At 48.9% G+C, this 22978-nt stretch overlaps 1 protein-coding gene across 4 annotated transcripts in view; it reads right to left on the bottom strand.

The window, feature by feature from the left end:
* EDAR (ectodysplasin A receptor) overlaps positions 1-22666 on the bottom strand; it is a 96495-nt gene extending 73829 nt beyond the window's left edge. The window contains exon 1 of one of the 4 annotated variants that reach the window (XM_026010907.2): positions 22371-22666. The gene's annotated coding sequence lies outside the window, so the exon portion shown is untranslated. The remainder of the gene's footprint in view (positions 1-22370) is intronic. The other 3 variants (XM_072742875.1, XM_072742874.1, XM_072742873.1) reach the window with 3 other exon arrangements.
* Between the last annotated feature and the right edge of the window lie 312 nt (positions 22667-22978).

Genomic DNA, 22978 nt, shown 5'->3' with positions numbered 1-22978 from the left:
ACGGAGCTGCGGGTTTGTTGGTTTGAGGGCTTCATGTGTGGAAACCCCTAGAGATCAGCAAGCCTAGGATGGGTTGGAGAGAGCTCGAGGCGACCCCGTGCCCCACCCCAGCAGCCACAGCTAGGGGAGCAGGCAGTGCTCAGGCACCAGGCCGTGCTCACTCCCACCGCGGGACACATACCTGAGAGCAGAGCCGCGGAGCCTGGATGGTGGGTTTTGGTACACAGATTCGATGCTGAGCACTGACTATGTGACTGACCACCCCATGGGTTTAAAACAGAATCCTCGCCTCAGCAATCAGGCAACAAAAAGAAATGAAAGGCATTCAAATTGGCAAAGAAGTCAAACTCTCCCTCTTTGCAGGTGAAATGATACTGTACATAGAAAACTCAAAGACTCCACCCCAAGATTTCTAGAACTCATACAGCAATTTGGCAGTGTGGCAGGATACAAAATCAATGCCCAGAAATCAGAAGAAAGAGAAATTCAGGAGTCAACCCCATTTACAATTGCACCCAAAAGCATAAGATACCTAGGAATAATCCTAACCAAAGTGGTAAAGGATCTATACCCTAAAAACTATAGAACACTTCTGAAAGAAATTGAGGAAGACACAAAGAGATGGAAAAATATTCCATGCTCATGGATTGGAAGAATTAATATTGTGAAAATATCAATGTTACCCCGGGCAATTTACACATTTAATGCAATCCCTATCAAAATACTATGGACTTTCTTCAGAGAGTTGGAACAAATCATCTTAAGATTTGTGTGGAATCAGAAAAGACCCCGAATAGCCAGGGGAAAATTAAAAAAGAAAACCATAGCTGGGGGCATCACAATGCCAGATTTCAGGTTGTCCTACAAAGCTGTGGTCATCAAGACAGTGTGGTACTGGCACAAAAACAGACACATAGATCAATGGAACAGAATTGAGAACCCAGAAGTGAACCCTCAACTTTATGGTCAGCTAATATTCGACAAAGCAGGAAAGACTATCCACTGGAAAAAAGACAGTCTCTTCAATAGAGGGTGCTGGGAAAATTGGACATCCACATGCAGAAGAATGAAACTGGACCATTCTCTTACACCATACACAAAGATAAACTCAAAATGGATGAAAGATCTAAATGTGCGACAAGATTCCATCAAAATCCTAGAGGAGAACACAGGCAACACCCTTTTTGAACTGGGCCACAGTAACTTCTTGCAAGATACATCCATGAAGGCAAGGGAAACAAAAGCAAAAATGAATTATTGGGACTTCATCAAGATAAAAAGCTTCTGCACAGCAAAAGAAACAGTCAACAAAACTAAAAGACAACCTACAGAATGGGGGAAGATATTTGCAAATGACATATCAGATAAAGGGCTAGTATCCAAGATCTGTAAGGAACTTATTAAACTCAACAGCAAAGAAACAATCCAATCATGAAATGGGCAAAAGACATGAACAGAAATCTCACAGAGGAAGACATAGACATGGCCAACAAGCACATGAGAAAATGCTCTGCATCACTGGCCATCAGCGAAATATAAGTCAAAACCACAATGAGATATCACCTCACACCAGTGAGAATGAGGAAAATTAACAAGACAGAAAACAACAAATGTTGGAGAGGATGCGGAGAAAAGGGAACCCTCTTACACTGTTGGTGGGAATGTGAACTGGTGCAGCCACTCTGGAAAACTGTGTGGAGGTTCCTCAAAGAGTTAAAAATAGACCTGCCCTACGACCCAGCAATTGCACTGTTGGGGATTTACCCCAGAGATTCAGATGCAATGAAAGGCCGGGACACCTGCACCCCGATGTTTCTAGCAGCAATGTCCACAATAGCCAAACTGTGGAAGGAGCCTCGGTGTCCATCGAAAGATGATGGATAAAGAAGATGTGGTCTATGTATACAATGGAATATTACTCAGCCATTAGAAACGACAAATACCCACCATTTGCTTCAATGTGGATGGAACTGGAGGGTATTATGCTGAGTGAAATAAGTCAATCGGAGAAGGACAAACATCATTCATTTGAGGAATATAAAAATTAGTGAAAGGGAATAAAGGGAAAGGAGAGAAAATGAGTGAAATTATCACTGAGGGTGACAAAACATGAGAGACACCTATCTCTGGGAAACAAACAAGGTGTAGTAGAAAGGGAGGTGGTTGGGGGGTTGGGGTGACTAGGTGATGGGCACTGAGGGGGGCACTTGGTGGGATGAGCACTGGGTGTTATGCTAAATGTTGGCAAATTGAATTCCGATTAAAAAAAAATTACAACCCTTCTAAAACAAAAAACAAAACAGAATCCCGTATCCCTGAAGCCCCCAGCCTGGGCAACCCTGGGCAATCCCACGCAACCCCATGCACTGTGCCAGGGGCTGCACACAGGCCAGCTCATTTGATTTTCACAGAGCAGCCTGAGAAAGGTTCTGTTACTGATCCCGCTTTACAGATGAGGAAACTGGGGCTCAGAGAGGCTAAGTAACTTATCTAAGGTCATAATAACCAGCAAGCGACAGATGGGGAATGTTAATCCACGCCAGGTAACCCTTAGCATGGCCACTGCTGCCGCTGCCACTGCTCCATCTCCTGAGTGCAGGTGAGCTGGTGAGCACGTCACTCCACTCTGGCATGTGGGTGCATACCACCTCCAAGTGGGCCACCAGGTTAGCATTTTCTACGGATCAGAAGCCAGAACCTGTTGTGTCCTCCAAGTGTGGTCTTGCAGACCTGCTACAGCAGTATCACCCAGGAACTTGTGAGAAGTGTGGACTCTCTGCCCTCCTGGACCTATAATAAATTGAAATCTGCATTTCAATTAGATGCCAGGTGATTCAGATACACTGGAATACCTGAGGAGGAACGGATTCGCACACAGGTCTCCAAGCTTATTTTGGTTGCACATCCCTAATGGTGACTGAGTAAGCATCATCTACATGTGACATGCTGCTGCACCTATTATACTAAGATACTATCCACTTTTTAAATATAGATACAGAAAATAAAAGCATGAGGGTAAGATGGAAAAAGCAATATTTATTTGCTAATGGTGCAACACTCCTTATGGATGTTTAACTTGGAAAACTAGGGCTGTAGCTTTCCATGTTAGTAACGAGCAGGTTTCTCTGAGCTGCAAGGGAACGAAGAGCATATAAAGTCCCCGTGGCTCCTTGGGAGCTGAGCTGCAGCAGAGGACGGGTGAGGACCATTGTGTCATCAGCCCTCTGGGTCCTGCCCTCCCAGCTCCTGCTGCAGGCTGGGGGAGGAGCTTTGGGAGGGCGGCACCTTGAGCTTCCTGTCCACAGTCCCCTGGTAATAGCCAAGGGGCTTTCTCTTGTTCCTCACTGTAGAGGGAAAGAGAGCTGGCATCTCCTTCCACTGCTGTACAGAGAGGGCTTATTCCCTTCACCCCCAGGTCACCCTGGGCTAAAGCTGGACTCTGATCGAAGAACCAACAGTTGCAAATAACACAACCTGGAAGGGCGGCGCGGCCCACTGTCACCTGGGGCTGCCCAGGATGACTTGACTCCTCAGGGGAGGGTGCTGGGTGGGGCTTTGCTCCCCACTGTTTATACTGTAGAAGAGTCACAGTTTTATCTCCTCGACAATGAGATTCCCCATGATGAACACACAGCTGCTCTTATGGCTCCTTGTCTCAGGCATCCGGCACCGTCCGTGATAAATGAGCCCGCAGGACAAGGGCCCCGCTGGCTCCCGGGCCAAAGACAACGCCCGAGACTGACTCTGTTTGCCGGTGTCCTTCCTCCTTCACTTCCACTCTTCTCTCTGCCCTGGTCCCTCCCATCCGCTACCCCATATTCTAAAAAAGATACCTAGTGAGATTTTGCTTTTCCAAGACCTCCTCTGAAATTACCCATTTTCCCCTTGGTCTTGTTTTTGCTGCTATTGATTTGTACGACTCGTGGATGTGACAGCTGAAGACAGATTGGCTCACACCTCCACCGAGAAGAGTCTGCAAACTCATGATCTGTGCATTTGTCAAATGTTTGCAGGGCCAGGAACTGTGTTAGGCCCCCGACAGGAGGCAGGTCACCCCCTGCGATCCGGTGCGGAGGTCCATAGACGATTATTCAGTTCAGTGAGGACTATGAAGTGGGGTGATTCTGTTTCAGTTTGGCCCTTTATCCCATTTCTCAGACTAATTTTTGACTAAGTGCAGGAATTTTACCTTGAGTCATTTCAAGAAATTTATTAAGTGCCTAATAAATGCACAGTACCCTTTCAGTGCTGAAAGAAATACAAAAGAAGTGAAAAATGAGTAAGCTGCAGTCCCTCAGGCCTTACCATAGAAAGACAGTCAGAAACATGTAAAAAACTGAAATAACAATGCCTGGTAGAGTGTGATTAAGAGCAAAAGAACAGCTGAGAGCAAGCTGTGAGGGATCTAAAGAGGGTGAAAGAAACAGCAGCCAGGGAAGCTTCAAGGCGAAGTTAGCGTTTGATGCGGGTCACAGAGATGCTAGAGCCGGTTAAACACAAAAGGAGCAAAGCAGGGGAGTTGCTCACAGAGGCTCGCGTCAAAGCTGAGGCTGGGCTTTGGGGCACAAGGCGCAGGACCCTGTGCTTCCCCATGGGGCGGTTGGCACCTGGCCGCATCATGGTGACCTGGGCCGTCAGCCCCCAGGAGCAGGAGGAGCTCGCCCTGCAGCACCTTGTGGCTCCAGCCTAGTGCTGGTGCGGAGGGTGTCACAGGAGCCCGTTGGAGCTGCAGACTCAGCCCCCACCTCCCCGAGTCCCAGTCTCATTTCACAGGACCCCAGTGGTGCCCATTAGGTTGATAAGTACCACCATGAACCTCCGGTTATAAAATAAATAAGTCGCGGAGGTGAAAAGTCCAGCACAGTGAATGTAGTCAATAATATCATAATAATGTTGTAAGGTGACAGATGGTAGCCACGAGTACGCTGGCTTACCATGGGGGGCTCTGCATAATGCACAGCAATGTCGGATCACTATGTTGCACACCTGAAACTAATATAACACTGTACGTCAACTATACTGCAATAAAAAAACCCAAAAAAACTGAAAAGTACTTGGTTGGGTTGTGAGGAGCCAGGCTATGTGACAGGGGAAAGGAAATATTTCAGGACCATTAATCTGTTAATGGAAGAGAACCTGGAAGCCAGAGTTTAACTAGGAGTCTGTTTCAGGACCTTAGGAGGGGCCCGGTGTTGTTCCAGACTTCCCAAGGTGTGGGAGAGGGCAAGGCACCATGTGGATGCGCCTGGACTGGCCTCTGGGAGCCAGGTCGGAGCTGGGAGGCTGAGTGAGTGTGGTCAGCCCACACACAACAGAGTCCGGGAGCCACTGGACACATGCTAAGGGAAGACACATGCTAAGGGAAGACACATCAAGGAAGAGGAGGGCTTCTGCTAAGAACTGAGGTTAACAGAAAACCCATGAGAGAGAAAGAAGAAAAACTAGAACAATGGTTACTTGCAGCTTTCATTAAGAGAAATTTTACTAAAATTTCTGTAAGCCTAGAATTTCACACCATTAACATAAATTCAGGAAACACATTTTAATTTGTTATTGGTGCCAACAAAAGCAAGCTCACTAAACAATAAAAGCATCTTGGGAATCGACTACAAGACTGAACAAATACAAATAATGGATTTGCTAATTCTTTTCTTTCCCTATGGAAAGAACTACCGTTCAGCTAAACAAACTAACTCGTGAAAGGCTTCCACGGATCACAGAGGGACCTGGACTTTCTGCTCACCACCTGTGTAGCTGCTGGAGGAACGGGAATGAGGTCGTGGTGGTGATGGTCCAGGCAGGGGTCAGTGCGTCACCTGGGATACTCTTCACCATCTCAAACTCAATTCCTGGTACATCCCATTTGGGCCACATATTGGGCACTTAGGTCTTGGGGTGCTGTTTACATTTTCACTCTGTGTCTTCCTCTCTAACTAGATTCTTTGCTCTTTGGGGATGGGGATTATCCTTGTACCTCCGCACCTTTCTCCCAGCAACTAGAAACTTGCTATTCATAGGGTAGTCCTTGGAATGCACTGGATTACCTGGGGTTTGTTAGAAATGTGGAATCTGAGGCCTCACTGCAGACCCACAGTATCAGAATGTGCATCCTAACCAGATCCCCAGGTGATTCACAGGTCCATCAGAGTCCAAGGTTATAACTCTAGAGCAACAGTCCTCTGCTCTGCCTGCACAGTGGCATCACTGAGGGAGATTTTAAGACTGTGGAGCTCCTGGGATCCTCCCTGGACCACTTAAAGCTGAATTTCTTGGGTGGGTTCCAGGCACCTGCATTTTTTAGAAGCTCCCCAGGTATTTCAGCGTAAGGACGGGAATCAAGAAGAGAGCTAGACTCAGAGTAAGAATGGAGTAAATATTCAGTTAACGAATACACAGAATGAATGAACATAGGGCATGAGGGCCGAGGGCAGGCCCTGAGCCATCTGGTCAACTCTCTGATTTTATGGAAGAAACTGAAGCCTATGGATTCGAAGTGATTTGCCCGAGGCCACGTAGTAGTCAGGGGCAAGCTAGTGTTAGAGGCCAGCTGTGCTGGCTTCAAATGCATCCACAACCTGACACTGCCTAACTCCCCTCTTTGTGAGTACGGACTCATCTTGGCGGCTCACTGCTAACCATCAGAAACAGCAGAAGTTACCGGGCACTCCTGCGAGGCTTGGTCATCAGAGGTACAGCAGCCTCCTGCCTGCCTGCATTGGGTGGCGCAGCTACCACATCATGGGGACACTCAAGCAGCCCATGGAGAGGCTCACATGGCCAGGAAGTGGGCCCCGCTGCTGGTGGCCACGCAGGAGAGCCTCCCCACCTGTGGCTCCCCCGCCTCCATCAGGTCTTCAAGTGGTGTGGCCCCGAGACTCTGGGCCTCTCCCTGAGCCTGGCCTCCAAAGCTGTGTGAGGTGGCAAAGGTCTTTGTCTGAAGCTGCTTGTTCTGCTTCACTGCGTGTCCTCTGCTGCGTCTGCCACACCCCAGTGTGCTAAACATCCACATGGCTGTCCCACAGGTTTGGTTCCAACAGAACTTACATAGACGGGCTGACCCCGGTTCTCTAGAAGCTTCAGGTTTAAAGCAGACAATGACAATGAAATCTAAACACAGAGGCAGGCAGGGCCCGACATGGTGCAGTCACCCAGCCTGAGCCCGCACAGTCATGCTGAGGTCCCCACTCCTTTCTGGAGGCCCCTCAGGCATCGACCCTGCCCCTCTGGCTGGCTTCAGTGACCACATTGAGCCACTGCCAGGCTGCGGGAGTGCGGGGAGCAGGGCTGGGGCAGCTTTGGAGAGCAGAGGCACAACCTTGGTTCAGGCAGGTGTGCCCTGCATGCCCAGGGTGAGCAGAACCAGCATCTGATCAGGGTGCGTGGATTTTCCCTACTCCGCCCGACTTGTGGCCTCGGCTGTGATTTCACAGCAGTGGGAACTGGTCTGGCTAATTTGAAAAGCAAACAAACAACACCCAGCTGATCTATTAATGACCAGACAATGGCCGGTGGCCCAGAAACTAAACACTGAGACTCAGAAAGGGTGTGAGAAAAGGTGGTGGCCACAAGGCTGCCTGCTGCTGCTGTGCAGGTGCCTCTTCCTCCACCTATACCCCTCCACCTCCCTCGGCGAGCGAGATCTTCCCCTGTGCCGTCGTGAACTTCCTAAGCTGGGCATGCCCAGAACACTGTGATTGAGCATTTCCCAGGAGGGTGCTTCACCAGGTATTCATAATGCCACCTCCTTGCTCTGAGTGAAAATAGGCCACTGGACGTTGGGATGGCTCCTCCCAGCGGGGGCCAGAGGAGGGTGCAGACAGCATTGGGAAGCCCGGTCCTCACAGCAGCTCAGACAGGGATGCCCAGAGGCTACTAGTGCCCGAGGATGCCCTGGGCCCAAACCCTGGCAGTGAGCACAGCCCCTGACTCTGCCCTGTGCTAGAACAGTTACAGCCTGAAAGCAGTGGCTTCTAGACCCATGTGCCTTTCTCCCTCTACCTGCCAAGGTACTGACTGTCTCTGGGGGGGGGAAATGAGGAATGCATTTTCCAAGAAGCCAGCTGGGGAGTCCAGGGCTACCCTCATAACATGGCTTGTTCACCATGGATTGTAAACATTGCAAACTGCTTGGCTTGCAGCCACAGGCTTGACTTTCCATCTCCTGGTAAGAAAAACATATCAGAATTCGCAAAGGCCCTTTAACCCTGAGCTTTTTGGAAACCCTGCTGGCCTCCACTTTTATGAAAATAGCTTAATGACTTTTCCTGGGGTTTAAGATCAGGCCCCAGGATATTTTCAGCACAAAGTTCTTACCCATCATCAACTAAATATGGAGCTGTAGGCCTCAGCTTTGTTCACAAAAGGCTCAACATTCCACCTCTAGGAGACCTAAGACCTTCCTGTCCATTCATTTTTCAAATACGAATAATAAAAATGAAAGATGCCAGGGGCACCTGGGTGGCTCAGTTGGTTAAGCATCTACCATCAGCTCAGGTCGTAATCCCGGGGTCCTGGGAGTCCATCTGCATTGGGCTCCCTGCTCAGCGGGGAGCTTGCGTCTCTCTCTCCCTGTTTCTTCCCCTGCTGGTGCTCTCTCTCTATCTCTCTCAAATAAATAAAATCTTTAAAAAACAGCAAGCATAAAATGAAAAGTGTCACATATTCATGGTGGATTATGGGTTAGATACAGAAGTACCCTCTTATTAAGGTACCATTCTTAAACCACAAAGAGTAGACATAACGCAAGTGGCAAAGGTGGAATTCTAGTTCCTTTCAGCACTTGCGCTGTGCCACCAGGCATGCACAGAAAATGTGCGGCTTGTAGGATTCTGCTGGAGATTCAAAAGCCCTGAAGGCAGTCACTCTGTCATCCCCAGACAATTCAGGCAGCCATCGTGCAGCCCCCCGCACGAGGACCACCTTTCCGGTTGGCTTGGAGAACCAGAACCCAGCACTGAATTTGCTTTTCTGAGTCCCCCACTAAGTGCAAGGACACTGTCTACAGGGATTAAGCAGAGTTTGGGGGCAAGAGACAGGGCAACGCCCTGAGCCAGCACTCCAGGAGCTGTAATGTTCCCAAGGCCTGAGGGGCAAAGTAGGGAGACTGGGTTTGAACCCAGGGATGAGCCTTACACTAGCCTAACACGTTATCACCACCGATGAGCCCACACTAGTATGTGATAGGCGGCTCACATTCGTACTTTATTCAGACATCTCTAGTTTTGCCCTCATGGCCTTCTTCTGTTCCAGGATGACACCCCAGACACCACATCACAGCATGTTTACTCTCCATGGCTCCCCAGGCTGTGATGGTTTCTCAGACTCTCACTGCTTTTGATGACTTGGACACTTTGAGGAGGGCCAGTCAGGTGTTCTGTAGGAAGTCCCTTAATTGAGGGGTTTGTTCGATGTTTTCCTCAAGGTCAGACTGGGGTTATGGGTTTTAGGGAGGAAGATCACAGAGGTAAAGCATCCTCTTCATCACATCCCGTCGGGTGTATGGACTGTCAACATCATGTATCACTGCTGATACTGACCTGGAGCACCTGCCAGGCCTTTCCACTCAAAAGAAATTTTTCTGCCTCCACACTGTCCTTTTTGGACTCTTAGTGATGAGAGTCCACTCCTAAGGGGGGCGGGGAGTTATGTCCCAACTCTCTGAGAGGGGAGTGTCCACATAATGTATTTCAAATTCTTCTGAATGACAAATTTGTATCTTAATCTCTATTAATTCAATCATTTATTTCTATGGCTATTTATTTTAGGTGCATGGATATTTATTTTAAATTTTGGATTATAATCCAACACGATTTTCCTGCTTAAATTATTCCACTTGCCTTTCTCTACTTTCTTGGCACTAGAGGATGCTCCAGGCTTATTTTTATTTTATTTTTCTGCCCCAACCCTGTGATGAACCCTCTCTCCCAGGAATTCTGATACCATTTGAGAATAGCATTAGAAATGTGGATCTGGGATGCCTGGGTGGCTCAGTGGTTGAGCATCTGCTTCAGGCTCAGGTCATGATCCTGGGGTCCTGGGATCGAATCCCACATTGGGCTCCCCGCATGGAGCTTGCTTCTCCCTCTGCCTGTATCTCTGTCTCTCTGTGTCTCTCAAGAATAAATAAATAAAATCTTAAAAAAAAAAAAAGAAATGTGGATCCGGGTGTGGGGCAAGGTGAGGAGATACCTGAGGATGCCTGTTGCCTCTCAGTGCAGGAAAGAACCAGCTCGCCACTATGCAGGTGACTATGCTATGACAGCAAGTCTGAGATGGTGCCCTGAGGATGCTGGTAGCCTGCCAGCGGCCAGCCCCTGCGTGTTTCCAGAAAGGATACCTGAAATGTCCTGGACTGCTCGCCAAGAGCTCTGCCTTCACGGCTCATCAGTGTTACCTCAGAGGTCCATGGCCTCCTGTCATTGGCTCTCTGAGGATCTTGCCCTTTTTGAATATTCTTTATGTTAAAAAAAATGATTCCAGGTTATTATGAAGGACTTGGCACATCTGAAAGTCCCAGTACTGCTTCCTCAACCTCAAGACACACATTTACCCATTTACCTTCTCACTGAGAGTCTTCATTATTTCCATTGCTGAAAAAGTCTGTAAGACTCTAATGAATACAAGACTTTCGAAACTGACAGCGGCAACGGGCTCCAGCATCTGTGAAAGCCCGGTAGCTTTCTGGGCCTTAGCACAACTCCCGCTGAGAGGGAAAAACCATTTGTGTTTCCTTTTCTTGCTCAATCTCTCATTCATACATACTAATCACTTTCTAAGCCCTCACTAAATGCAAGACATGATACTGTATGATGGATCAGGGTCCTATAGCATACGTCTATTCTTATTTATAGACAGGATCCGTGGCATCTATGGATATAGATGAGACCCTTCAAGGAGCCTATTTCTAATAGAAGACCTCCAACCAACCTACCCCAACAGAATTGGGCTGCAGGCATTTCTTCTTCTGATAAAGGGTGTCCACACAGGGAAGTGCCAGGGCAGGAAGACAACCCGCTCTGGGCAAGCATGAGTCCTGCCTCTGGGTAAGGCCTGCTGGGGCGCTGCCTTCATTTAGAACCCTCTTTTAGAAACCCATCTTTGGCCTTTGAAGTACAAATGGGTCCAGGCAGGGTACAGAGTAGTGTTTTAAGGGGTAAATACACCCTCTAGGCCTAGAACACCCCATTGTATCTCTTTGGCTCCCAATAACCACCATCTTACTAGGTGGCCAGGCCTCTCGTTAAGTCTAATTAAATACAAGAAGCTCATTAAAAAAAATTCATCAAAAATATTGAAATTGGCAGGTTCTGGGTGTCTTTACCAAACTCCATGTTTAAAATAATTTTGAAGACTCAGAATTTCACAATGTATTTCTAAAAAGTAGGCCTCCAGGGGATCTTCATGTTTATGGAACACACAGATCTATCCTCCTAATAGTTGTGAGGCTGACAGCACTAAGAGAAACATGTTTTGTGTTGTTTCTTTGTGTTTAACAGTGATTTTTATAAATCATAAATTTTAACCATTAAAATATTAAAACTAAACTTGTTAGCATCTGAGACGCAGTGAGGCACGGTCAGAGGAAACAGGTTTTGAAGCAAAAGGAACACCAGCCAGTGCCCGACACCGAAGGTTTCAGTATGGACACAGTCCATCAGTAAAGCCAGAGAAAAGACTCAGAAAAATTCATTCTGAAAGCAGAAAGGCATCAACAAATTTGTTAGCACAGCTGTGAATTTGGTTAAATTAAACCCAACATGAGAATAATCCACACACAGAACAGAAGGAAGCAGCTAATGTAAACTCAGATGAATACAATTGGAAAATTTTCCAAAAGGAAAACTATTAACCCTCAAGAGTTTCCAGTGGGCGGGGCGAGGGTGCACACAAGGAGCAGATGGTCCATTTCCAGGGAGGGCTCAGGTGTCTACCTAGGAAGCAGAGAAGTGCCAACTTCAAAGGTGTTTGGTGTTGTAGAAAAGGAGATTCACCTAAACCACACATACTAAACCACCCAGTGAGGCTGAGGTCCTCCCTCCTGTCCTCCCTCTGCCTTTCTTCATCACGCCTCCCAAGTCTCTAACTCATACTTAAGGAACAGACCTTTCTTGCTGTGAGTTAAGGGAGAATCTGTATCTTAGACTCCAGATGTGCAGGAAGTAAAGTTATCATCCAGTTGGGGAAACTGAGAGCCAGCTTTGCTACCTCCATCTGGTGAGCCTCAGTCCCTCCAACAAGCTCCTTTGCTGGCACCCACACCAGGCTGCTTCTGCCCCTCACTCTTCCACACCCCAGCCTGGTCCAGGTCTCGTTCTGAGCTATTCTGGTTGTTGAATCACACACACACACACACACACACACACACACACACCATGTGGTACTTCAGCTGAGGAGGGTGCCTGGGGCTGGGGAGCAGTGATTGTAAATCCTGATGCAGGGACTGCACAGTTCGGTGGCACTATTTATCCCAAACAGGGTGACTGAGGAATGGGAGAAGGAAAGGATGGGGAAGAAGCCCCAGACAATGCGGCCATGTCAGCTGGCAAAGCTGCTGAGACCTAGACACCGCGCCCACCCAGGGTTAGATGAATTATGGCAAGAACTGAAGACCCAGCAGAGGCCTCTGGCCGATTGGAGGCAACAGCCACCAACCCATGAAAGGACAGTTCGGCGGGTTTGTGGAGGCGAAGCTGTGGTCCCCTTAGCGCTGCTCTCAGTGGATGACTGGCCCCGTGAACGAAGTTCCTTCACCTTGGACCATCTGTGTTTCCTGTTGGGTCCCTAAGTCAGCTGTGAGGGCAGCACTCAGAGAGGCAGAGTGGCCCATGTGCCCTTGGGGTGAGGCTGGTGGGAGGGGGCTGCAGCACCCCCAACTGTGACAGAGCGTGGTACCTCGCCCCCCATGACTGCTGTCTGTGTGTGCGTGTGACAGCGCACACACCTGTGCGGAGCAGCGCAGCTGCTGTGAGATTGCACGGAGTGGGGAGGGAGGAGGGGGTATGGGCAGGGGGCACTTGCTGCTTTGGAGCTCCTCGCCTGAAATTCAGCTGAGGCTACGCCTCCTACTTGTTCTTTAACCTCCGCTCATTCCATCCTCTCCTCTCCATCCTCTCCTCTACGTGCTCCACTGATTTCACATTGAGCTCCAGGGGAGAGTCCCAGGAAGTCTCCTGAGAGTCACATCCCAACAGCGCGGCAGGGCAGGGCAGGGTGAACACTGCCTTGTGAAGCTGTCAAGAGCAAGGGAGGAAATCCCCATCCCCAGGTACACAGGCACGCCCGCCTCTGGTCTCAGCAGCGATCCACGTTTCTAAATGAGATTCTAAACTTGATTGCCGGGATCCCTGGGTGGTGCAGCAGTTTAGCGCCTGCCTTTGGCCCAGGGCGCAATCCTGGAGACCCGGAATCAAATCCCACATCGGGCTCCCGGTGCATGGAGCCTGCTTCTCCCTCTGCCTGTGTCTCTGCCTCTCTCTCTCTCTCCCTCTCTCTCTCTCTCTGTGACTATCATAAATAAATAAAAATTAAAAAAAATAAACTTGATTGCCCACCACGTTCTAGGCTCACTTACGTATGATGATCCCTAAGTTACACTGTGTGTCTAGTGAGTCATCTCATGATCAGTGCCAAAAACAGGAGTTTGGAGGTGGGAGCCGCTCTTTTATTCTGAGCCGGGCCAGGGAGGGTTTCTGTGATCAGGTGACTTGTTAGCAGAGACCTGGATCCTGGGGAAGAACATTCTGGGCAGAAGGAATTGTGGCTTGTGTGAGGAGCAGCAGGAAAGCCAGTGTGGCCCAAGTGCAGTCCAGGTGTTACGGGCAGGGAGCAAGCAGACAGCATGCTTGCCTAGCCTCAGTGTAGCTGCCCCTTATTGCAGGGTTCCAGGGGTATTCTGGATCCTAGCCAAATCGATAGGTTGTCCCAGGGAAAGATGGACACCTCAGATGGACTTGACCTTCACCAAACCACTGTGAATGACTCATAAGCCAAGGTCTAGCTGATGTATTAAATTCAGCCCACGAGTGTGTGCAGAGCACTGATGTCCTGTTCTCAGAGCTTGGCCTGCCTCACCTCACTTAAATCTGTACAATGATCCCACAAGCTGAGTACTGTTGTCCTTTGTCAGGTAACCGACAGATGTTACCCAGCAATGACTGTCCACAGTCCTGTCACTAGCACATGGAGAAGAGAAGCAGGACTGGGGCCCATGTCTGACGGATGCTGGAGGCTGCACTCCAGCCCACACTTCCACACAGCCCCTGTGTTCAGCTCCTGTGGTGTGTCCACTGCAGTCTGACCCCAACAGGACACATCCAGCCCAATATCAGAGAAGAAAGGCCTCGGAAGTTGAAGTGGATCTGGCTTGTGTTGGCTCTCATGCAGTTCTGACACTGACATTGTGAGAACAGTGGCTGCGTGGTTGGCTCTTGGCCTTGGCGGATGGAAAGAGAGACTCTATTTTCTGCTCTGACTCCCAACATCCTGCTGCCCCAAATAATATATCTACAGGCTCCAGGACCAGCCAACAGGGGTATGAGGAGTGCCTGGGTGGCTCAGTTCATTGAGCAGCTGGCTCTTGAGTTTAGTTCAGCTCATGATCTCAGGGTCATGAGATCAAGCCCCACATCAGGCTGGGTGTAGAGTCTGTTTGGGATTCTCTTTTTGTCTTTCTCCACCACTCTCTCTCTCTTAAAAAAAGAAAAAAGGATCTGGGAGACTCAGAGATGAGTCTAGATATCTGCCTAGGTAAGAAGTTATACCCTACCCCTGAAAGGGTTATGATAAAAAGTTAAATTTCAATCTAATTTGCAACAGCCCACCCCAGACCTGATCTCTGAAGGAGTCCATGGAAAAGACACCAAGTTGAGGTCTGTGAACCTCGGCTGAAATGCTGCCATTTGTCAGGAGCAAGCTCTTGGAGAAGTCACTTCACCTCTCCGAGCTTTGACTCACACATTTGTGACACCGTGATAATTTCTGCTTCACAGAATTGTTACACAGATTGAATGAAATGCAAATGTGAAGGTCATAAATGTTCCATACAGGTTCTTTTATATAAACATTTACTGAGTATCTACTATGTGAGGCACAGATGTGCCATGTGCTAGAGATTAGAGGGGTGCTCCCATGGAGATGTGCTCCTGGCCTCAGAGAGCACCACTCAGTGCAACACCGGAGTGAACACTGAACACATGATAACAGTGCAATATTGTTTATTTCTATTTCTTATATGAATCTTTCTGTTTGTGTGTGAATATGTGGTTCCTTTTGAGCCCTATGAGCCCTAAGAACAGGGGCCGGGTCTTCCAATTTCTTTTAGATCGTCTTTCAAAACCTCGAGCAAAATTTGTAGGCTGTTATTCTATGGCAAATGCAGTGGCCTCTCTAATTTAACAAGGAAAACCTCCAGGGAGGCCCTTGAAAAGTGTTGCTCAGGCCACAGGGGTAAACAAGAAGGACGCCCCCCAAACCCCACATCCTCCTGCCTAGAACCCAATGGGATGGGCGGGAAGATGCTCAGCCCCATGGAGACCTGCACCTCCAGAGGCCCCTGCTTTCGTTTAATTGATGCAGAAGGCAAACAGCTGGCTCCTCAGAGATCCAGGGACATTGCATTTGTCAGTGTCTCAATTCTGTTTATTCTGTAAACATGAGGGAGCTCCACATTCTACTATTCTTAGTTTTGCAATCCTTGCAAAATAAATATTTGCCTTCAAAAGCAACGACTGTGATAATCATCAGGGTAATATTCTCAAGCGCTGCTTCCCTCACACACGCCAATTGCAGAAGTCAAGTTGGAGAGCTGTGTGTGGTCTGTTTGGATAATGAATTTCATGTGGAAACCTTACGTTGGAAACCAACTGGCAGCGATGGTGGTGGAAGTCCAGTCTCTGGGTTTTTAGACTTGATTCAAAACCAAGTGTCTCAAGTCACCGGCATGTCCCTGTCTTGGTTTCTTCTGTCCATACAATGAGGAGAGAAATTGCTTAAATGAGTGCTAGAGGGGGACCACGGCATATGCTCACGTCACAGTGGCCGTAGGAAGAGTTGGCCCCTGCCAGAGGCCACCAGGATAGATCACACATCTGCTGCATGTTACTTATCTTAAGGATGGGTCTCTGTCTCCCAATCTCTGAGAATGAGCTAAGCTATGAAAAGGCTTCTACTAAAATTTGCTTTAAATTCTTCTAATTTAAATGATATTTACTGAAGATTTTATCACCCAGGAAGGACTCCATCAAACAGAAAACCACTCTGCAAACCTACTGATGCACACTTGCCTTGTGCCATTTACAAGTGTCGCCCTGCCCAGCTGCCTGGCCCCTGCTTTGTAGGGATGCTGGATTTCTGGGGAGGGAGGAGTGTCCAGCAGCCATATCCCCAAAGTGTCCATTCTGATGTATTTTCTTCATTATGGACAGGAAGGTTTAGGAACAGCCATTTCTAGCCATTATTAAGGACTAAATCTTAAAGAAAATGAAACTCGAAAGCCCTCGGAAGTGCTTTGAAGAAAGTTCAATGCATCTCAGTATTTTCAAGGATCATGGTTTTTCTAGGACAGAGGTAACATTTGTTTTACAAGAACAAAAAGCCTCAATCAAAATATTAAACCATAAAACCACATTTGCCAGGTAAACAAAGTCAGCCAAAGCAAAAATGTGTGCATCCCATCTGACTGTCCTCTGTGGTTTAGGGCTCGCTGTACGTCAGGAGCCCAGCCAGATGCCAAGCCCAGAGCGCACCCCACCTCCGGCCTCCTGACCATCCCTGCGCTGTCAGTGCCCTGGGCTTCCCTGCCACAGGATTGCTCCCTCTAGGCTGGCCTTCCATCCTGATGCTTCTCCACAATTCTGTCACTTGGAAGGAAATCAAACCTGCCAGGTGCTGCTGAGCTACCTGCTGACCAGGCTGAGTGGCCAGGGTTCTCCCTAGCTTCGGGGGCTGTGCACAATGCACAAATAGCTGTGGCATGCCAAACCTGCTGTGATATCCATCTCTCCATTGGATCCATAACAGCAAGCCTGGAAGAGAGCTTCATGACTCGGGGTCAGGGCGCAGGGCTGCATGAACAGAGCCCAGCTCCATGCTCCCCAATGCCAGGAAGTGCCTGTCCCTCTCTCCAGATGACAAACAGGGTGAGCAGAACTGGCTTGGGCTGGCTGCATGCAGGAGGATCACGTCGCGTGCACAGGGCCGGAGGCAACGTGGGGCTCCATAAGATGTTCTGGGCTTTCTTTTCAGGTTGGAGACATTAAAAAATGTAAGCATGTGTTTCTAGTTGGAATCTTTAAAATTTTTCTCAGAAAAGACCCCTTTGTCATTTGTTAATTGCAGAGGGAACAGATTATGGGTTGAAAGGGATCATTCCACCATCCTTCCAGCTTCTCCTGCTATCTGCCCTCCTGTCTGTCCTGCTGCCCACCCTACTGTCTGTCCTGCTGCCTGCCTTGCTGTCTGCCCTGCTGTCTACACATTAGCCAGACCAGCCCTCTCAGGAAGAGAACGCCTGGAGACCTGACTCATGGCAGGTGGGGGTGGGTTTCACAACATAACAAATGGCCTGTGGTGGGCACTGAGGGTCCTCGAGTGGTATGGGGCATGAATACTCATGATTGGCTTCAGCCCAAGTTAGTACATGGTTTCCTTTGCCTTCCCACTGCCTGCACTGAAAGCCCAGACTTCTTAGCACAGCCTCTAGCCTGGCATGCTCTGGCTCCTGGCTCTCTCTTCCCATCTCCTGTTCTTCCCATATTGCCCTCTGTTGTAGCCACAGCACCTTCCTGTTGGTGCTGGCATGTCTGGAGTTCATCCGCATCCTGGGGCCTCCCTTGAGTCCCCTCCCTTACTTCACTCAGGGTTTCACTCAGATAACATCTTCTCAAGGGGCCCCCTGCCCCAGTGCTTTCTGTCTGCTTCCTCTGCTTATTTGTTTCTTCATGGCATTGGATTCACCCAGAACTACATCTGTATCACTGTGTGATGGCTTCCTTTGCCACACTAGGATGTAAGCTCCACGAAACAGGGACATCTCATGTCCTCACCCACGAATGGTACCACTACATCACTCTGTCCCCTCAAAGTATCCACCATGGAGCAGGTGCTCAGAAAAGATTTGCTGAATGAACGTATATTAAAACCAACATAAAATCCTACCTTCATCTCTCTTCTGTGCCTGACATTTAAGAAATATGGAACTGGGAATATGGCAAGACAGCAAGATAGAAACTTCAAGAGAAAAGATTTGGTAATGATCGGACAGTTGTCAAATCTCTGACCCTCCCCGCCCAGCCCACCATTTTTCATCTGTAGTCTAGATCTACCTGTCTTTCTTCATCTCCTAAGAAAGCACCTTTCGTCAGGATTAGAGTGCTGTTGGCAGAATTATCTCCCTATTATTTTCAAGAGACTAATATCTTATTTCAGTATTTGGGCTCACCTTTTAGTTGCTTGTATACAATCACTGAATGGTATCTTTTAACAATATCAGTCTTAAGGGATCTAGAAATACCACAGCTGAGCTTGCCTCCCATGCACCTCAGGCCTTGCAACTACTCGTAATGACATGAGTGTGGCTATTCCTTCTCTGTTTGCTGATTCTATTGGGACTCACAAGCCAAGGCACCTTCCAGCCACGTGCTGAGCAGTCAGATTTACTGTCCTGGGAGGTGACTGGGGATGATATAAGCTTGGTGGGTGGCACAGCTGTGGCTATCAACACAAATGCATTTCCCTACCCAAGGCTCATTACCACCCATCTGCTTTCCACAATGATCTGATTTGTCAGAAGTGGCCTTTAACTATACAGGAAACTGAATGCAGAGCTCTGGGCATTACTGGAGGAGGCCTGGGCACAGGAGGCCAGCTTCCGGCATCACCAGTTTGTGTCTGTTCCCCCGTGTAGCCAGTGTGTTTGACATCTGTGGGCACCACCCATGAAGAAATAACACGTATCTCTGCACTCAGAGAGGGTAGCTTTGCGAACTGGAATTTGTTTGCTTGTTCACTTAGGCAGTCCCTTGCTCCCCAGTTTGTGATCAGGACAGCTGGTCACCTTTCTTAGAAGGATCTCATTCATTCCTTCATTGGACATACAGCTGACCTAAGAACAACGTGGGGGTTAGGAGGGCCAACCCCTGAGCACTCAAAACTCCACAAAGAACTTTTGACTTCCCTAAAACTTAACTATTAATAGCCTACCGTTGACCAGAAGCTTTCCCAATAACACAAGCAGTTGATTAACAAATATTTTGTATGTTATTTGTATTATATACTGCGTTCTTACAATAAAGTAAGCTAGAGAAAAGAAAATGTTATTAAGAAAGTCCTAAGGAAGAAAAAACACATCTATAGTACTGTACTGTATTTATAAAGAAATCTGCATATAAGTGGAACCACATAGTACAAACCTGTGTTGCTCAAGGGTCAACTGCACTTTCACTGAGTGCCCACTATGTGCTATGGAAGACACCTTGGACTGCAGGATCCCTTGTTTACCAGCAAATGAATGGCCCACCCTGATGCTGAGATCCTTTGACTGCACAGGTTACCCACCCTGGGCACTGCTCTGTGATGACCTCAGGACAGATAACGGTGAAAAAGTAGAGTCTAGTCTCATTTGTACTAACAGAGGCCAAGAAACCGTTGGGATGCCTGAACCCCAAAAGCCATTTGGAAATTTCTCTTGGTTCCTGGTTTGAGCCACCTGAGATCACCTACATTTGACTCTGCACCAGATACTAACAGCAACTTTGTATTTCCCACAACTATATTTCCCATACTATAAGCTTTCATGAGGACGGCTCACAGGAATGGAGGGGAGATTGCTTCCTCCTGAACCCTGCCTCTGATGAGGACGGCGGCCAGCAAACAGTGGGGTATGAGGGTTGGGCTCCTCAAAAGGCAGAAGTTTGCTCCCACTACCCTCAGTTCTAGCGGGCGGCTGTCCCAGAACCACTGCCACACATCCTAACAGAGGCAAGAGTGTTCGCCACAGAGGCAGGGGACAGAGGTTCTGGTGGCGGCCCTCCTAATCACAAGTTACTCAGCATGATGCCCTGAGCTACTGTTGGCATGGTGGTCATTACTGGCCATATGGGGTTAGGCAGGCCATTTAGCTTTTCTAAGGTTCCATTTCCTTGTTTGGAAAGTAGGGAAGAAATGCATGAAAATGCTTGCAAAGTGGTCTAGAAATGTAAGGCAAAGCTTAAACGATGGCACATTAGTTTATCTTCTCTTCTTCACTCTATGGGAAAATAATAATTGGAGATTGAATCAAAGTCCTGCCCCAAGATAGGAATTCAGGATGGACTGTATCACCCCCTGTGATGGGCGCTGCTCTGAGACAGGGCTGGGGCCTCAGTTTCCTAATTGACCTAATGTGCTAAGTGAGTGTAATATAAATTAATTAATGATCCTGCTGGGGGGTGGAATCAGCTAGGCAGAGCCTCAAACAGCATCAAAGAGGTGAGCAGGCAGGTGTCCTCCGGGATAATTGAGCAAACCAGGGTCTGGAGGAAAGCTGCTGGAAGGCATGCAGGCAAGACACTGGGCAGGCTGGGAAGGGAAGGCGATGGGAGAAGCTGAGCACCAGGATGGCCTGCCAAATGCCATCCTATTCATAGCTCCTGTGTTTGACTTTCAGGTTTACTTGAGTCTTTGCCACTGGGTTCCTGGGCATTTCCTTGAGAATGAACTTCATCTTTTAGAAACCACAAAACTCACTCACCTAGATAGAGAAGGGTGACTAGGTGACCTGGCTTCCACCTGTGCTCGTTTGGGACCTAAGGAACTTGGATGAGAAGATACTCCTCAGCTAAAAGAGTCAATTTGGTTTGTACTGTGTGAAATAGGGGGTAAGACCAGGTCTGTCTTCACATTCCTGAGCAAACACTGGGCTGCTGCCTATGGCAGGTGCTCTGCTGGGTATGGGGACATGCTGATGCTTAAGAAAGGGGGAGCCCCTGACACTTCTGAGCTTTGCAAATATGTATCTTCAACAAAATGGAAATCCTGTTTACTTTCAGAAATCAGGTAATGGCCAGAGAGTAAGAATCAAACATTTCAAGGAAATTTTATTTATTTTTTCCTCCCAAAGCCATGTGCTTCCAGGATTGCCCTTCTGCTGTATGATCACAAATTAATATTCCCAGGTACAGCCTGGCTCACTGAAGGATGAGGAGGAGGCACAGCAGAGGCCCCTGCTGACCCAGCCCAGAGCAGGGCCCCAATCCTCTCTCCACTGGGCAATCGTCAGGACAAATGCCACCCAACTCCGATGAGGATCTCTCTTTTTGATGGACTTTGTCAAAAAGTAACTTTAAATGGCCATACCTTTGAAATCTCAGAGCATCAAGTCAGGCAAGAAATAGTCTCTAGGTTAGTTATTTGAATTGATTCCTTTCTCCTAGTCCCTTATGGCTTTTTACCTTGTTAATATTTTGAATTAGTTGCCATCTCATTCTTAGTGTCTCAGACATGCAACCTCAGAGCTACAGGGCAGTGGCTAGTTGGACAGCAGAAAAGGTGGGGTCGGGTTCTGCTCTGTCCTCACTCCAGCCTCGTGGTGTCCTGTGTCTCCCACCAAGTCCCAAATGCCCCTACTGACGGGCTTCTGTTCTGCTCCCCTGTCAGTGAGCTCTGGAACCTTAGCATCTTGACTGCCCCCTGGGGCCCACATCGGCAGCTGCCCTCCCGCTGAGCTGCCCCCTTTCACTCTGCCCTAAGCCCGCAAGCCCGCAGCACAGGAGCAGTTGTACGTACAGGATGCTGCAGAATCTGAGCTGGCTCCTGTGCGGGAGCCCTAACCAGTCCGCGATGCGTCAGAGCACTGAGCAGCCTTTTGGCTGGAAAGAAATGCCTCAGTCATCAGCAGTACGTACTTCCCCCACTGTGCACCCCAAAACGGACCTCTGAGGCATTGGGTCTCAGGCATGATTCAAAAGTGTACCTGGAAGGTGTCTCAGGGCGCCGCAGGTAACTCAGGGGGACGCAGGTATACAGCTAGGTCCCAGCTACTGCTTGTGTTCCCCAGGAGCCGAGCTTGGGGCAAACCTCAGAAATACTTATCATGGTCTCGGAGATACCCGAGGTCTCGGGAGCCAAAATCTGAAAGCCAGCTACACACCTAGGATTTAGCTCACTCACCGAACGTGCAACCAGGAGCAAAATGGGGTTTCTACCGTTTTCCTGAAAACAAAGGAACGATCTCAGACCTGGTAGTGCAGACGCACAGTAATTGGTAAAGCTTGTTCAAACGCAACCCAAAAATGACGCGCATTTCAAAAATGCACTCAGGCCGTTTCTCAGTCATGACACCTCCGTCTCCAACAACTCAAGAGTTCAGAAAACCCAAAGGAAGGACCAAGGCTTACCTGGAACCTGGACCTGCTGGCGGGTCAGTTCCTAATCCAGGCAGAAGATGGTCTGTGCAGACAGGCGGGCACGGTCCCTTGTGGAGCCACCAGCTTTCACAGGTGGCCTCCGGCAGCGCTTGGAGAAGCAGGTGGCCAGCGTCCCTTGAGGCCGGCCCGGCTGCCCGGGGCAGGGCTCCTCGGCGCTGCCCGCCCCACTTTCCTCCTGTTCCAAAAGGCAGTCCGGGAACTGCTCCTGGACTGCTGCGTCCCGTCTGCGAGTGTGCGGCGGCCCGCAGAGCGGCCTTCGCCTTCCCTCCGGCAGACTCACCTGCACCATCTAGAGGCCTTTCCCAGCACTGAGAGGCCGGCACCCGCCCCGAGGGTCACCCCTCCGCAGCACCCCTGACAGCGCACCTGGCTCCTGACGTCCTACCCTGAAACACACCACTTGGAAATTGTAGAATCAGCGATTTCTATTTGAAGAGCGGGAACCTTGCTTCTATCGGCCCCCCCAGCCTCTGGGGAGTGGAGGGCCAAACAGACTAAATCAGCATTAGATTCCACGAACCAAGACTTGGTCACCCAAGGACCCCCTACTGCGCTGGCCTCAGGCCTGGGAGCTGCTG

The sequence above is a fragment of the Vulpes vulpes genome, chromosome 16 (genome assembly GCF_048418805.1).
Source record: "Vulpes vulpes isolate BD-2025 chromosome 16, VulVul3, whole genome shotgun sequence".
Lineage (NCBI taxonomy): Eukaryota > Metazoa > Chordata > Mammalia > Carnivora > Canidae > Vulpes > Vulpes vulpes.
This window is presented reverse-complemented; position numbering and strand designations above follow the sequence as displayed.